This window comes from Pongo abelii, chromosome 3 (assembly GCF_028885655.2).
Source record: "Pongo abelii isolate AG06213 chromosome 3, NHGRI_mPonAbe1-v2.0_pri, whole genome shotgun sequence".
NCBI classification, from domain to species: Eukaryota; Metazoa; Chordata; class Mammalia; order Primates; family Hominidae; genus Pongo; species Pongo abelii.
This window is the reverse complement of record NC_071988.2, coordinates 159,540,079-159,558,378: the sequence shown is the minus strand read 5'-3', so window position 1 is coordinate 159,558,378 and position 18,300 is coordinate 159,540,079. Positions and strand designations below refer to the sequence as shown.

The following is an 18,300-nucleotide window of genomic DNA, read 5'->3' as shown; positions in this document are numbered from 1 at the left end:
TAACACACTTCCAAATCCCAACAAATGGATTGCCAGCTGCCTTAGTCCATTCAGGCTGGTATAACAAAACACTGTAAACTGAAAATAGATTATAAGCAACAGAGATTTACTTGTCATAGTTCTGGAGGCTGGGAAGTCCAAGATCAAAGTACTAGCAGATTTGATGTCAGTAAAGGCCTTCTCCTGCTTCATAGATGGCACCTTCTAGATGTTTCCTCACATGGTAGAAGAAGCAAGCTAGTTCTCTGATGTCTCTTTTGTAAGGCCACTAATCCATTATAAAACGTAAAAGTGAAAATATCATCTCTGAATGGCGCTACCTGCTAATACACTGATGATCAGTTTACTGATGATTAGATTTTGACATATGAATTTTGAGGGGACACAAACATTCAGATTCTAGCACCAACTTAAAGTTCTTAATGTTTGAACATGAACTTAAAACACATTTCAGGTTTTTAATTTAAATCACAAATCTAGAAAGAAATAGATTTTAAATTTCTCTAAGTGCTCAGCCCTAACATGAAATTTTTTATTAGCTATCAATAAGTGATAAATAATAATATTTTCCTGATATATCTGAATATTTTTATATGCCTTTAATAATTTTGCAAATAAATATATGCACCATTATTTAAACATATCTAACATTGTTTCTTGTCTACATGTCTTAAAAACTGACTTCATTTTGGCCAGGAGCGGTGGCTCACGCCTGTAATCCCAGCACTGTGGGAGGCTAAGGCGGGCGGATCACGAGGTCAGGGGATCGAGATCATCCTTGCTAACACAGTGAAACCCCGTCTCTACTAAAAACATAAAAAAATTAGCTGGTGGCGGGCACCTGTAGTGCCTGCTACTCTGGAGGCTGAGGCAGGAGAATGGCATGAATCCAGGAGGCGGAGCTTGCAGTGAGCAGAGATAGAGCCACTGCCCTCCAGCCTGGGTCGACAGAGCGAGACTGGGTCTCAAAAAAAAAAAAAAAAAAAAAAACTGACTTCATTTTCAGATTTTATTATTCTTACTTTCCTCTCAAAATACTATATAATCACTATATTTTATGATATTTAAATTAGCCAGACTGTCACGATGTCTCTAGATTGGGAAGAATATACCAGTAACAATGTGACTGAGTTTATCAGGTTCTATTAACATTTCACCTGCCCCATGCCAAACACATATGTTAACAGAGGTGCATTTGAATCTTATGTACCACCTTGGCCTGTTTGGTCTTCAATTTGTAGCCAACATATGGTGAGTGGCTTTGGAGAACAGTCTTCAAGCTGGCAGGCTGCTGTTGATGTCTCTGGGCTCACATGCTCCATTTAAGTCATGCAGTTCCAAATTGGAGCCTGAGCCTTGTCTGCTTGTGCTGGAAAGTGAGAAGGTCCAGATTTTTTACAGCTTCTAAGCCTCCCAGACAAGTATAATTATCAGCACTCCAAAGAGCTAGAAATATAAGCCAAATGCAAACAAATTAGGGACTGAGAGCAGAAAAGCTACAGCTGTTGGGTCAAGCTGGGTGCAAAATGGTTTAGGATTTTTAGAAATTGGAGAATAATGTCACCAGAGTGAATTTTCCATGATAAAATGAACTTGCTTTTTAGTACTTTTTCTTTCCAGTACTGGAGAAAATCAACTCAAGAGGAGAATAGTTTTTAAATAAATATAAATGTTGCGAAAATGGATGGGCGGAAATGGCAACACTTCTGATGAAGTAAATTATATGATAATTTGGTAACTGCAAATTGTCTTGGGGAGAGATAGGCATAACTGATAATAATTACTAATAATTATTTTAAAATTTATGTTCTAACTCCAGAACTAGGAAACCTACTTAATCAGAATTAGAAAGTCTACTTAATGTTTTCTCTCTACGATAGTATTTATTGCTTCTATTCTGAATGCATATTTTCTTTCATGGTTATTTATTTTTATTTTTTTGTGAATCTTTCCCAGCTAATCTTGTTCTTTTCTTGCAACATTGCTTATATGCAGTGACATGCAAAAGAAGGACTTCAGTCAAATTTCCATTTGCATATTGCAACATCCTTTATTCTCTGGTTTGGAGACATATTTTGTTCTCATGATGTCTTCTGCAGTTTAATTTCTATAGTGATGGGTTTGTTGGAGTCCTGTAGAGCTAGTCAGGCAATGAATAAAGCAGAGGGGAAATACTCCAGGGAGTGGGGAGGATTATGGTTAACTGAAAACCGTATGCCCATGTAAAGGAAGCTTCCAGTAGTCATCTTCAGCTGAGTTTTTGTTGTAGTTAGGTGGAAATGTAAACCTGGGGATTCAGAAATCTGGATTATTATGAGACATTTCACTGTATGATTTTTAAACATTCACAAACACAAAATTATTTTTTTCTATTTTTTAAAGAATCCTGTTATTTTTAAAAGTGTTGCCAATACAAAACTGCAAACTAAGCCCTCTTAAGGCCACACTTAGCTTAATGGCCACCAATTTACAGGCATTGCTCTAAGATTAAACAATGCTTGCTAGAATTTACTCTAACAAAACATTTAAAAATCTGTGCTTTTCCTAAGGAGATGGGCAATTTTTTTCTCCTGTGATCTCTGCTTCTTCTTTGTACATTCTTTACAGGAATTATCTTCAATATCTCATTCACTCTGACCCTTTCAACTGGGATTCAATTAGTAGCCTAATCCCATCAGTTATCCTTCTAAATATCTCTTCCATCTCCAATGTCCTCTTCACCTCCCCTGCCATTGTTTTCAGTCAAGGTCTCATCATTCTTTTACTGGAATCTCATCTATTGATCTTTTTCTTATAATAGGTTACTCTCCTCTATTTCCCGTCTTAGGTAGAATGAACTATTATGTCTTTATTTTCTCAGCACCTTCTTCTTCATTCTATAAGTATGTCTATTTACCCTGTATTCCATATTATTGTTTCCATAGCAGCAGGTCTGAATCTCATTCTACAAACTCAGTACAAGAAACTGATGTCAATCTATTTCCCACATTTTCGACTTGACCCCTCCCTCTGTGGGAATATACATCTGAACCCCTCTGGTGGGGAATTCAACCTTCATTATTCTTGAAGACTTTTTTGTCACAGGATTGTTGCCAAGTTTCTGGAGGACTGTAATGTGGTGCTAAGGTACGGTAAGACCTGTTAGTCATCTGTCATTTTAGTTTCTTGGTAAAATCCTTTTTCAGTGTCCATATGGTCTATTGGTGTGACCACTCTGCTGCTTCTGTGCTGGGATTATACACAGAATAGGATTCCCTCTGGGTTTCCCAGAATTGGTCAATTTCTCTAGACCAGTATTTCTCAACCTTTTGTCCCTCTATACAGCTATGTTGTCTACCTTTTAATATGTTATTGTGGCCCTTCAAGAGATTATGGACTATTGTAATACCTAAGATTTTTTTCACCACTCATGAACCAATTTTTGTCCCCTGGAGTGATATCACCCCTGCTGACAGTGCATGCCCAGACACAGAAGGCTGTACTTGATTTGCTGCCAGGGAAGAGGGCCCAGGTTGCTCGGGTCCTAGAACAAGACATATTGTTCCAGTCCATCCCTAGCCTGGGAGATCTGTTTCTGGTTGTTGTAAGCACTTTTCTTGAATCTTCAAGCCATTTTGCACAAAAATTCTGTTTATCTGTTTTTTAAAGCAAGAGAGGGTCAAATGGTAAAAGTGTTGTGGCTTTTTCATTCCTGTAGTTCAACGAGCAGCAACAACTTCTCTCCCATTGTTCAGCAAGCAGGAGGGAGTTGCACCCAGTTGCTTCTTCACTCCCATTGTTTGGCAAGTGGGAGGAAGTGTCACAGCTCTTTTACTTCTGCCACCCACAGCTTGGTGAGTAGGGGCATTACAGCTCTTTTGCTCCCACAGTTCAGCAAATTCTGAGTTCCTGTCCCATGACCAAGAGGAATGAGGTATGTGGACACCAGAGAATGAGTAAGGCAGAGTAGAATTTTATTCATCAGCGAGAGGGGATCTGAAAGCAGGTTGCCATCTGTGAGGCTGAGTACGGGGTTTTTATGGGCTTATAATGGGGGAATGCATGCTGATTGGTCCATGGGTGGTCTTGGAAAAAGCATCATTTAATTGGTTAAAAGACGTAATTCAGAAAGAAGCAATCGAGAAAGAGTGGGTAAGACAAGGATGGAAGTTCTCACTCTGGTCGTGGACTTTAACTGGAACTGGTAGCTTGGCTTTCAGCCTTTAGACTGTCATTAGCTTGAAGGTGGGGTTTCACTAGGGACCCATCTCTGTCTGCCTAGGAATTTGTCTGTCTCCTGTCACTATCAAAATCTCCAAGCAGATGAGAACAGTTTTTTCTTTTTATTATCTTATGTAGTAAAAAAAAAAAGAATCAAGTGACTCTACACATTGAAATTGTTTGAAAACTGCCCATGTAGACTGTCAGCCAAATACACATCTGTCTCCCTCTACTAGGCTATGAGCTTTGATAGGGTAGAAACCATGGTTTTCACATATTAGTAATTCTAATGCTCTATAAAATTACTGTGCATAATGTTCTTGAATAAATAAATGATCTAGGCCAAGGATTGTCATATTAGTCCACTCTGGCTGTGTGACAAAATACCATAGACTGAGTGACTTAAACAACAGAAGTATAATTTGTCAGTTCCGGAGGCTGAAAGTTCAAGATCAAGTCACCTGCAGAATCAGTTTTTGACAAGGCCTTTCATTTGGGTTGTAGATAGCTGTTTTCTGGCTGTGTCCTCATATGATTTTTCCTCTGTATGTACACAAAGAGAAAAAGGAAGAGAAAGAGAGCAAGGAGGAAGGAGAGAGAGCACTAGCTCCCTTGTGTCTCTTCCTCTTCTTCAAGGACACCAGTCCTATTGAATTAGGGATCCATTGTTTTGACCCTCTGTTACCTAAATTTTCTCCTTATATGCCGTATGGCCAAATACTGTCATACTGGAGCTTCAACATATGAATTGGGGCAGGCAGAAGGTGAGTAGGAACATCACAATGCAATGGGCAACTTTTTAAATTAAATGTTTAATTAAAATTTAATGGGAAACTTTCTACATTTAAAAAATTGGACAGCTTTTTAAATAAAGGGACAGATATAAAATATTTTATATTCTGCAAACTATACGGTCTCTGTTACAACTACTTAACTCTGCCATTGTAGCATAAATAAGTGTGCTGTATTCCAATAAAACTTTATTCATAAAATGAGGCAGTGAGCTAGATTTCCCCTACAGACTATGGCTTTGCTGACACAGATATAAAATTGTTAAACTTTCTTACCCACCTACACATCTATCCGTTTTTATAAGTAAATCTCCTTCTGCAATGTTCTGATGATTTTCTGTTACCTCTAGAATATGGCATAAACTCCTAGGCACAGAAGGCTTTTTATATTGAGTCAGGAAACTTCTTTCCTACTCTGCAAACAATGTTCACTTAAAAAAAAAAAAAAAGCATCTTCATAATCCATGCCTTTCTCCAGAGTATTCATTTTCTGTCTGGAATCTCTCTCTCATTCCCATCACTGCTCCTGCCTATCTACCTGGAAAGCAACCACGTAGACTCTGCCATCTTTTTTTTTTTTTTTTTGAAACAGGGTCTCTGTCACTCAGGCTAGAGTGCAATGGTGCTATCTTGGCTCACTGCAACCTCCTCCTCCAGGCTGAAGTGATCCTCTGACCTCAGCCTCCCAAGTAGCTAGGTTCACATGCACACACTACCACGATGGGCTAATTTTTTAATTGTATTTTTTGTAGAGATGTGGTTTTGCCATGTTGCCCAGGCTGGTCTCAAACTCCTGAACTCAGGTGATCTGCCACCTCAGCCTCCCAAAGTGCCTGGATCACAGGTGTAAGCCACCACTCCTGGCCAACTCTGCCATATTTGAAGCAGCTCAAACTCCAGAGTTTTGTTGTTCCTCCTCTTTCTCCTCCTTCTCCTTCTCCTCCTCTTCCTCCTCCTCCTCCTTCTCCTTCTTCTTACTCTTCTTCTTTTTTTTCCCCCCCGATAACATAGAACCTTCATTTGATCATTATCCACTCACCTTCCCTTATGCTTTGTGAAACTTTTGGGCATTTCTGTATTACCAGCTAGTACTAGCATTTTGAGAACATCCTAGGAATACTGTGTATGTTTTTGCAGTTGGAATGTGTTCTCTGACTAGAATTCTATGCTCTAGACCAGTGGTTTTCAACCAGGGTTAATTTTGCTCCCCTCTGCACAGGAAATTAGGCAATGTCCTAAAATATTATTGGTTGTCATAACAGGATGGAGAATAGATGTGTTGCTACTGACATCAAGTAGATAGTGCTTAGAGATGCTCCTAAACATTTTACAATGCACTGGACCACCGTCCACAACAAAGAATCATCAGCCCAAAATGTTAGTAGTGCCAAAGTTGAGAAGCCATGATTTAGGCTGCTCAAAGATGTTTCTTTCCATAAAATTAGCTGGTACTATAACCACTCTCTTCGATGATTTCTCATTGTATTAGCGTGGGTTTATATGGTTTTCACACTGCTTAACTCTGTATCTACCCATTTATTTTCATACTAACCAGTTCTGATGACACATTTATCTTAAAAGGATCAGAGTAATAAGAAATTCTAATGGAGGTCATGAAATAGTTGTAGAGGAGACAGAGGAATATTTGACAAGGAGCATATTGACAAGAAGAGAGATATTTGACAATATGTCCTACTCACAACTAGTAAATTCATTCAAGTTTCTATTATCATGCTGGGGCACAGCAGGTCTGCTTCTGCACAGACTTGGAGTTTTGGGATGAACATACCAATTTAGAATTATTTCAGGGTAAATTATGTTATGATTTGAATGTCTCCTCCAAAATTCATGTTGAAACCTAATCCCCATTGTAAAGACAGAAAGAAGGTGAGAAATCTGACTATGGTATTTGAGAGGTGGCACCTTTTGGAGATGATTAGGATTAAAAGCAGTCATGGGAGTGAGAGGCAATAGTGGCTTTCTAAGAGGAGACAGTTCTGAGTAGCAGGCTTGGACCTCTTGACCTGTGACATCTTCCACCATGTTATAACACAGCACAAGGCCCTCACCAGAAGCCAACCAGATGCAGCCACCTGATCTGGCACTGCCCAGACTCCAGCACCAAGAGCCAAATAAGTACCTTTCTTTATAAATTGCCCAGTCTTGGCCGGGTGTGGTGGCTCACGCCTGTAATTCCAGCACTTTGGGAGGCTGAGGTGGGCAGATCACCTGAGGTCAGGAGTTTGAGACCAGCCTGGCCAACATGGTGAAACCCTGTCTCTACTAAAAATACAAAAAAATTAGCTAGGGATGGTGGTGCATGCCTGTAATCCCAGCTACTCAGGAGGCTGAGGCAGGAGAATTGCCTGAACCTGGGAGGTGGAGGCTTCAGTGAGCCAAGATTATGCCACTGCACTCCTGCCTGGGCAACAGAGCGAGCCTCCAGCTCAAAGAGTAAAAATAAAAGTAAAAATAAGAAAACAAAGAAATTGTCCAGTCTCAGGTATTCTTTTATAGTAATGGAAAATGAACTAAGATAAATTAAGAGTTAATGCTTCCCTTCTATGTCTTGGAGTTTAGAGTAATAGAATAAAATTAAGAAATTATCTGTGGAACATAGAAAAAAATGTTTAAAAATAGAACAATATAAATAACTAATGTAAAAAAGTAAAATGGGAATAAACCAATACTTTTTTTGAAAGAAACAAAGAAAGAATTGGTAAATTCAGACAGGAAAAAAGGAAGGAAGGAAGGAAAGAAGAAAAAAGGGGAGAAAGGAAGGAAGGAAGAAAACAACTGGTGAATTGGGACAGAAACCATGAGGTCTGGAGTCAAGCAGAGGCAAGAGTAGATTTAAGTTCTAAATTAATTAATTAATTAATCTATTTATTTATTTGAGATGGAGTCTCGCTCTGTCGCCCAGGCTACAGTGGCGCGATCTCGGCTCACTGCAAGCTACGCCTCCCAGGTTCACACCATTTTCCTGCCTCAGCCTCCGAGTAGTTGGGACTACAGGCACATGCCACCATGCCTGGCTAATTTTTTGTATTTTTAGTAGAGACAGGATTTCACCATGTGTTAGCCAGGTTGGTCTCGATCACCTGCCCTCGTGATCTGCCCGCCTCGGCCTCCCAAAGTGCTGGGATTACAGGCATGAGCCACTGCACCTGGCCTTAAGTTCTCAATTTAATGAGTGGTATCACCTTGGACCTTAGACATGTTTCTTATTTTTTTCTCATTCTTTACCTCAAAAAAAGATAGTATTGTTATGGAAATTAGATAAATATATACAAAAAAAAATCAATCATTGTGTGTGGAACATAGAAAATGTTAAATACATGTGTAAAAAATAATGTTTGACAATCTTTAGAGCATAACTTCCTTGAAATAATAGAATGTTTCTAAGGTAAGGTTTTTTAGAACAAGGCAGACCAGAGATACATTTTCTATGAATATATTTGTGCTGGTAGCAGTGAAGTTAATAAAAATCTCTTTTTTCCCCTTTCCCTAAAATAAATCAAGGATTTTAAGTGAACCCCCAGTTCAATTTCTTCCACTGACAGTTCCACTTTTTAAAGGAAAATACATTAAAGACAGATGCTGTTACTTTCTGTTACCCCATTAGTCCAGGCCAGTATCCCCTGTCACCTAGACAACGTAGGCTCCTGAGGTATGCATTTTTTTTTTTTTTTGTGAGATGGAGTCTTGCTCTGTGTCCCCCAGGCTGGAGTGCAGTGGTGCACTGAGGTGCGCTTTTTATTACTTCCCTGCTTCTCCTTTTACTCTCTTTCAGCTTAAAAAAAATCCTGTTTCAAAAGGCATAAATCTATTAATTTGCCATCTGTTTAAGAGTCTTCAATAGCTTTTGTAATCCAAATAAAATGAAAATTCTTGTCATGGTTCCCAAGGACTTGCTTGGTTTCAGTCCTGACTTCCTATTCACCATCCACTCATGTCCCCACCTCTGCTGCTTTCTCAGCTCCAGCGACAACAGCTTCTTCAAGTTCTTCTTGATGTTGTTCAAGTGCATCAAGACATGCTCTCCCCCACAGCCTTTGCAGAGACTCTTTTCTCTGCTCTTCGTAAAATTGACTTCTTATCCTTCATGACTCAACTTAGAAGTCACTTAGTTGAAGACTTTTACACTACTCTTCTAAAGTAGATTCTATAATGCTGATCTCAAAATCGGCACTATTTTATCCCCCTTTTTACTTAGCATAGAGTGAACTCGTATGTATGTTAAATTGCTTACCTACATATATTTTTAATTCCCCACTAAGCTATAAACTCCATGAAGGCAGAGAACATGTGTGTGTAGTTTACAACCATACACCTACAATCTATCAGCGTGTCTGAGAAAAAAATACTGATTACATCAATACTGATTGGTTGAATGTATAAATGAGTAAATGAGCAATTAGAAATAACTCAGGATATAGTATTTTCAAAATTTATCAAATGTTTCTTGGACTTGGGGTAGGCAGAAAGGGAGAGTTGTAAAACAGATGTTTTACAATGTCCAGTTTCATTTCAAGTGTTGGTTTTGAAATTCTTAATAAAAATGCATGAGTAGCAACATAAAAAGATGATTCAGTATTTCATTCCTCCAGGGCTTCTTTGTACTTATAGATAACTATATGCCTTGTAACCAGTAAATTCTGGCTGAGTTATAGGTTGTTTTAAAGAAAGTATTCTAGAAATACAAGATGGTTTTTGTTTACTTCTTACTCTTAGCTTTCTATCCTGTGTGTATATAGAATACTTGTGTATTGTTCCATATAATTCAGGTGAGATAGTTATTAATTTTCTTAATCTGAAATTTGAATTGTGTCACAGTAACATTTTGATATCAAAATAATTCTGAAAATCCTAACTTTATATAGCTTAAAAGTACTTTGTCATTGTTGTTGCATCTATTATTTAAAACAAAACTCTGTGGAACAAATGTTATTAACATACATACAAAATGAGGCTCAAAAATGTTTAAAAAACTTGTTAAGTCATGCAGTTATTGAGAGACAGGGACAGTAATAAAACTCCAATCAGACGGTAAACTTCATGTTTATTCTTCCACATGACGGCTATCTTTCCCTACAAATGCATATCTTTCTTTATAAATACATATCACCTATGATCAGGAAGGAGAATTTTACCATGACTTTGAAATTAATAATTTGTTTTTCCTATGCTGTGCTACTTTTTGTAAAACCAGTCAAATGTCTTAACAGATATTTTATAGAACTATCAATTGATTGATAGCCACTATGTACGTATTTTTGAAAACAATACTACAGCTTCTCAGCTACTTTAGATCATATGGAAGACAGAAAAAAGTATTAGACATAGATGCTGCATTTGATGAGATTAAGTTGTATTAATTTTGATTCTCCAAGTGTTTGTTGTTTCATGCTACATGAAAAAAGCACTGTGGCCCAGCCAAGAGAAACACAAAGCATGCCAATGTGCTTGCACTTGAGCTGGTGAAACAAATTTTAAGTACATGACATTTCCAAATAAGAGCACAGAGCAGTGTGTGAATACTTGAAAAAAAATCCTGCTGGAAATAGGGTATTGCTGTGGAAATTCAGGAGAGGAATAGATTAGTATTAATGGCAGTGGATGATGTGTAATTGGAGTTATACTTTAAAAGTCACAAGGTAGAAGAAGTCTAGGTAGATAACGGAATGAGTTGGCAGTCTATGGTACGAACATCTCACTAATATCTCTTCTTAGGGACTTCAGAGAATTTATTTTAGAATATCTCTTAAGTATGAAAGAATCATAATCAAATCAATTACAAAGCACTATGAGATAATATATACTATTAAATTGTATCGATGCTTCAGGAAATAAAGTTGTAAAACCTGGGTTCCTTTAGAATTAGGCACTAATGTTAAATATTGTGCTATTCATATATCTTTAATGAGTATGCTTTCCTACACAATATTGCATCTCTTTAGGTCAGCTTTTGGTCCAGTGACTCACAGAAACTCCAAGACAGATTAAACTAGCAAGCGTTGAATATCTGAATTTCCAAAATTGTGAGGCTACAAAAAGAAGCATAAGTACTCATAAGACAAACTTATTCACTAATTAGTTACCTATTTATAAAATTAGCCCCCAAATGATCTTAATATATTTGTAGAGCTATACCTTGATAATTGCAAGTGATTTTACGCTGCTGAAAATGCAGTGGAAAATCATGCAAATACGTTGCTAAGTGAAATATGCCAATTTGGAAAGAAATATAAAATTTCAGGAAATCAACGAAAATGTTGAATATTTCAGATTGCACATGGACTTTTAGTATACGTATGTAAAGACATGTATAATTCTCTGTGTTTATATATAAAAAGGGTATATATATACAAACTATAATTTATACATAAAAAGTTGGTTTGGGCATATTTCATTTTAATATTCACAGTTTTACAAATGACTTAACAGTTCATGAAATTTTATAATATGCAATGAGGATATTCTACCATAGAAGCATATATTGTTTTATTGATTAAATAAAATTAAAAGTTGATTTATTGGTTACAGATATAGTATATGTAACCTATCTAAGAAGGAATTGGAAGAATTTGAATAGTACACACTTAACCTATTTTCCAATATTTACATTATAATTATTTATTTGATAATTGCCTTTGGGAGGAAGAAAAAACATAAGGATGCATTCCTTTTAAATGTCAAGAGGCTCACCTATATATTTATGAAAAAATAATTTGCTAACCTTTTCGGTCCTATTTTGTGACAGGGTTAAATCATACCCTAGTGGTCTTAAAAAATACTTTTTATCATCAACTAACACTAATAAAATTATAGAGTGTGTGCCTCTGTGTGCATGTGTGTGTGTACACACGTACATGTGTGTAAACTTATTTTTATCTCCTGTGAAATCTGAGTTATCTTTAAAGCTTCCAGAGTAGGGATTATATGGGATTGGTGTTCAGTAGAATATGCCAAATTAAACCGTTTTTTAATAATAAGCTCTTTTATTTCAATACACTGTTGTATTAAAGGTGTGCTAAACCTTTAATACACCTTTATATTAAGTGTAAGAGTACTTAAGAGCACTCAAGTGTAAGTGCTCTTTGGGGAGCACTCCTCAAGGCATTAGCAGCCCCAACATCAGCCAGACACCTTTGTGTATTAAAATAAACATATTTCGCAAATACCCATATAATACTATTTTAGGTGCTATGTGCTTACAAATATTAATTCATTTAATTTTATAACAAGGCATAAGATACTTTCTATTCTCATCTTCATTTTACAGGCCATGAAACTGAAGCACAGAAAGATAAAGCAATTTATATGAGGTCATAAAGTTAGTAAAGGGCAAGTTCAAACCCAGGCATCTGGCTCCAGTGCCTGTTCCCTAAATCATCAACCAGTTATTTAATCTGGTAGTTTACTTTGAAAAGTAGTAAAATGAATTAAATTCCACTTTCTTCTCTTATTGCAGATTAAAGTTAGGACCAAATGCTGCTCAGAAATCGTTTTAATCTCAAAAGTAGTTGGCAAGTTTTCAGAGTTCATTTTCAAGGCCTCGTGTATGGTAAGTTTCCTTATAATGAGATCTTTAACATGTTTCACTTCACTTGGGTGATAGCTTCAGGGATATATTATGACCCTGTTTCTAAGACTGATCTTTCTATTTAGCTTCATAAATTGCTTGATGTCAGCAAGGACATAAATACAATCTTTAGGTTTTTTGGAAGATGGTATCTTGAATAAATTTCCAAAAGCCTTTTAGAAAATAATGAACAACAAAACTGACTTTCCTTGGTATTTATAGACAAGCACTGAACGCAATGTCATCTACAAACTCAAAGATAAATAACCTCAAAGAGTCTTTCAGCACACTCCAGAAGTATAGTAAGAAAAGCAGCCATCTGGGAAGTTCTCAGTGATGAGGTTACCATAAGTATAATCCAAAGTTCAGCAACAACCCTCTAGTTTCTGTTCATGTTCTTTGCAATCCAGGGGCTCTTCTAAACTGTCATCACACTCCTCAAGCCATTAGCAACCTTAACATCAGCAAGTGATATGCCCTACTTCTCCCCAGATAAATTATATTGAGGATGGCCTTCTCTTCCCTGCTTCTGCCCCTGGACTTTGCATACAACCAACTCTGCCCATCAGGGAGGAGTAACTGTGGCTAAAACTTCACGTGCTAAAAATTCCTTCCCTATTTATCCTCATGTGTCTTGCCCACCAAATTTTTGTCTTCCTGTTTCTCTTTAACCCTTTCCTTTTCAGTGATTTCTTTCCTTTGGAACATAAACATATTTCTTTACCTCAGAAGTCAAACCCCTGACTTGATCCTGTAGTCTCCTCTAACTATCTTTCTCTTTCTTTCCACTTATGCCTCTGGCAAGGTTGTCATAATTTTCTGTCTTGTTTTTCTCTTCCCATTGAATTTTGATTCTTCTGCTGTGTGGATTTGCTCCTTGAAATCTTCAGTGAAACAACTGAACATTCAGAGCTATTTCATTTTCAAAGATCCTCATGTGTGAGTATTCCTCTTTCTGAATATAATCCCCTTTCTATCTCTTTAATTTTGTTCTTCCATCAAAACTTCTCTTTCAACACAGGCTGAGATTAAGGTTTGTTTCTTATGGCTTCTGGAAAGGCCTATTCATGTTAATATGTCCAAATCAAACCCACCACACAGATCTACTCTCAAACCTACATCTTTATTTCCTATCTCAGCTAATGAGATAACAATCTCTCCCTCTCCCAAAGTAGAGACCTTGGATCCATCTTTAATTATTTCCTACCTCTAATTATTAAATCCAATCATACACAAAAATATGATGTTCTGAATACTCTCTCTTTCATTTGTGCACTCCTTCTTTGTCATCATATCTCTCCTGGACTAAAATAATAGTTTCTTGCAGGGTGTTGAATAGTGTCCCCTAAAAAATCATGTCCACCTGGAACCTCAGAATGTGACCTTATTTGGAAATAGGGTGTGCAGATGAAATTAATTAGGGATCTCAAAATGAAGTCACTATATTATTATTGTACATTATTATGTACATTAAGTTCAAGGACTGATGTCCTTATAAAAAGACAGGGTACACACACAAGCCAACAGAGAGAAGAAGGTCATATGAAGACACGCAGAATTTGGAGTTACGCTGTCACAAGTCAAGGAGTGCTTAGAGCTACCAGGAGATGGAAGAGTCAAGGCAGGATTTTCCCTGGAAGATTTGGAAGGAATGTGTTTCTCCTGAAACCTTGATTCTAGCCTTCTGGAAGATTTGGAAGGAATGTGTTTCTCCTGAAACCTTGATTCTAGCCTTCACTAATGACAGAGAATAAATTTATGTTCTTTTAAGCCACTCAGTTTGTGGTACTTTGTCTTACAGAAACCCTGGGACACTAATAAATTTCCTAAGTGGTATACATAACATCTTCTAACATTATGATTCTATGGAATGCTTTGATAATCAGCTAAAAGTTATCGGATATCTCCCGGGAAAGATGCACAAACATACATATTCAACATTTTGTGTTCAATTTTTCAAGTTTCCAGGATTTCCAGGGCCTCTCTGCAGATCCTCTTCGTATCTACACAGCTGATTGTGAACTCTGTTCCTATACAATGTATCCAAAGTAAATTAACTACAATACAACAGTGATTATGCCATTCCAAATTATAAATAATAACATCCTTTCTGAACTACAAGGCCCTCTACAGTATGACTGCATTTGTACATACTGCAGCTCTCCTGCTGAACCATCCTTTGTTCTTATCATACCAAACAAATATGTTTCCAGGACACATCATGCCTCTGTGCCTTTGCACATGCTATGTGCTGCCTGGGACTCCCTAACTTCCATCTGCACATAACCTTCTAATGAATTTCCAGGCATTCTGGAAGTTTTACATCACTCATTTTATCTATGAATCAAATGATCTCACTGACAAAGTATTATGTTGCTTTTACAACATGATTCAAGTCCTTGACTGTGACATATTCCTGAAATACAAGGTGCTTTATTTTGAGTGTAAGAAATTTTTAATTATAATATTATATTGTAATATGTGGTTTAAATTTCTGTATGCACCCATCATATTTCCAATTTCTTAGAGAAAATAATTATTATAATTGTATAATACATAATGTATAACACTAAATATACTATAGTATTAAAACTACAGGCTTTTATTTCAATTGGTGAAGATTAAAATCTTAGAATCATGATCTGTGGGCATTCTGACCTTAACTAAATGCATACACTTTATGTATCTAAGCTTTCTTCACTGTAAACTGGTAAAAATGCACTTAACTCAAAAAACTGTGAGGATCAAAGAAAAGTCTAAAACTTTAGTACAGCATCAGGTATGTAGTAAGAATTAACTTTACAGTAGTTACATTTAGCAAATCTTACTAGTTTATACATTTATAAGACTATAGCAACATGTCTTAGTTTATAAGTAACACCTCAAACCCTTTATTTTCCTGGTAATTTATCCACTGAAGAAGCTGAGCTTTGTTGATTGCATACTCATGGTTCAGTTCGATGTGGTCATTTTTCTTTTTACTTTCTGCTAAATGGCTGCTGGATTTAGAGATTTTCATCCCTTTGACATGATTATAGATGATTATAGATAATATTTGGAAAGATCTATAAAAAAACATATGCTATCTGGTTGTCTATCTTTTTGTGATTTTAGTAGCCATTAATGCTACTACTTGTACCTATTAATTCATTGGCGGTTGCAATATGAAAGTATTCTAATGCTATCACTTCTCTTTTTTATTTATTATCTGAGATGTTGTTATACAGAGACACATTCCAGCATCAATTATGTGGTAATCCAGTGGTTGATATGGGAAGGCAGTGTGAATGTTTATTTTTTTTAATGAATCTAAAGGGGACTGGTTTGTTTTAAAATAAAATTATGAACACATGGCTTTACACATGTTTGATGGGTTTAAGTCCTTTGCAATTGTTATCAACATTTAAGCTCAAATTATTCCATCCGCAGCCAATGGAAACCTCTTGAAGTTGGCACCTGAGTTCCTTTAGCATAACCCTATTAAATCTTTGAGAATTTTTTGTTATCTGGTATAAGATGTGGCTCATATTGAACATGTCCTGCTCCAGAACTGGAATTAGCCATTTTTTTTCAGGAAACACTTTTATTTTAGTGGGAATGTTACATAAGACCTTTGAACCAGATACAAGAGATATTTACTGTTAATGATTTGGTCATAGTTTCTAGGCCCTTTCAGTGGACTGAGCAAGGAAACAACTGCACCTATATGCAAAGATAACAAATCTTATGAGATCATATTGATTCCAATTCAAAATCGGGACTACAGAGCCTTTATTTTACCTCTTCTCAATGACATCTAAGCATCCTTCCTTTCATAGCGAGAATCCTGGTTCTCAAGGATACACATAACTGCTTGCTTGTTGTAAGCCTATATTACACATGGCAGTTGCAAAATAATCACATTGATGCTGTTATTAATATAATTATAAAAACACGAATAACTTTTGCATTTATTTTCCCTATTCTTCCGTCATTTAAAAACAATTATCCTATATTTATAAGAGTACATGACCAGGGCCTACTATGCTCACTCCTTCTTAAACTGCCATTTAGTTTTCATTTCAGATCTTTGCGCTCATTTATGTATTGATGTCTCTCTAGTTGTTTTGGTTATATAAAGTATATGTTCTTGTCAATCACTTAGGAAGTCCTCAAGGAACAACATTCTCTAATTCCTTCATGTTATTAATAACAACAGTTTTTCTGTGTTCTTAATACTTGAAAGTTGGTTTTTCTGAATATAAAATTATTTGCTCACACTTTCTTTCCTTAGTTTTCTTTAATAAATTTCTCATTTTATTCAGCATAAACCACTGTTGTTAAAATGTCTAATGATAGGGCTGGGCACGGTGGCTCAAGCCTGTAATCCCAGCACTTTGGGAGGCCGAGGGGGGCGGATCTCCTGAGGTCAGGAGTTTGAGATCAGCCTGGCCAACATGGTGAAACTCTGTCTCTACTAAAAATACAAAAATTAGCACGGCATGGTGGCACGTGCCTGTAATCCCAGCTACTGGGAAGGCTGAGGCAGGAGAATCACTTGAGCTGGGGAGACGGAGGTTGCAGTGAGCCGAGATAGCACCACTGCACTCCAGCCTGGGCCACAGAGCAAGACTGTCTCAAAAAAAGAATGCCTAATGATAAATTGTACATTTATATTTTTAAGGCCCAAAATATTTTTTCTTTTTTAGAAAGACAAACAATTTTATGAGACTATGTCTTGATGTTGGGGTCTAGTGTGCTTCCTCAACATGTAGATTAAAATCTTTCATTTCAGGGAAAGTTGATTGTTCTGTAATGTTTACATGGATTAATTAAATTTTGTGGTTAGCCTGTTCTCCCATTTTAGTTTTCTTCTTAGGGACCCCAACTATTCTTATGCTGGTTAGTTTTTATCATTATTTCTTAATAACTTTTGATATTTTGATCTGCTTTATTGAGTACATCTTAAGAGTACGCTGTAATTGTCTGTAAGGATCTTATTCTCTTTCTTCTTTCTGTAATTTTGTATAGGGTTTGACCTCAAACTTTTCTCTTGTTTATTTTTGTGTAAGATTTTCTTGGAAGTTTAGAATTAGGAAACATTCTAGCTTCACAGGGGTTCTGTTCTCTCTCTCTCTTGCTCTGTCCTGGTGACATAAAATTACATGACAGCTTGTTTTCTGTGATTTCCTGGCTCTGATGGCTCCAACATTTTGATGGAACATTTCACCTTCTTTTCCTGATATTCGTGCCTTGTTCCATTTTGATTTTGCTCACAGCATTGTCCCTTTCTTAGAAAGGAATCCTGATAGGTCACTCTTTAGGGTTCATAGAGGCGGAGCTTCTCCAGCCCCTTTGGTCATTCTTACTGTCAGCCCCCTGCACTCACCTGCTGTAAAGCGCTGCCCCATCCATCCTACTTTCATCCCTGCACACTTTCAAGTTTATGTCTTCGTCTTTTCTGGTGCCTTGGACACTACTGTGTTGATTCTGTTTTTTGCTTCCCACATAGTTGCAAGTACTTTGTAGGATTTGTTTATTCCAGTCAAGATTTTGGTGCTCCTAGGCGTATCTTGCGGCCTAATTTTGTTGTAAATGTTGCCCAGTGATTTTGATTTTATGGTTGAGTTTTCTACTGTTATATTAGTTTCCCATGGCTGCCGTAGCAATTTACAACAAATTCAGTCACTTGAAACAACACTTTATTGTCTTAGAGATCTGGAGATCAGAAGTCCAGAATCAGTC

General features: G+C 36.8%; 1 long non-coding RNA gene across 1 annotated transcript; it reads left to right on the top strand.

Moving 5' to 3' along the window:
- Positions 1 to 2,932: 2,932 nt before the first annotated feature.
- On the top strand, positions 2,933 to 14,208 carry LOC129058868 (uncharacterized). Its single transcript, XR_008524281.1, has 5 exons — positions 2,933 to 3,126; positions 3,698 to 3,833; positions 12,466 to 12,558; positions 13,467 to 13,515; positions 14,079 to 14,208. It is a non-coding gene; the product is annotated as an uncharacterized LOC129058868 (long non-coding RNA).
- The last annotated feature ends 4,092 nt before the right edge of the window (positions 14,209 to 18,300 follow it).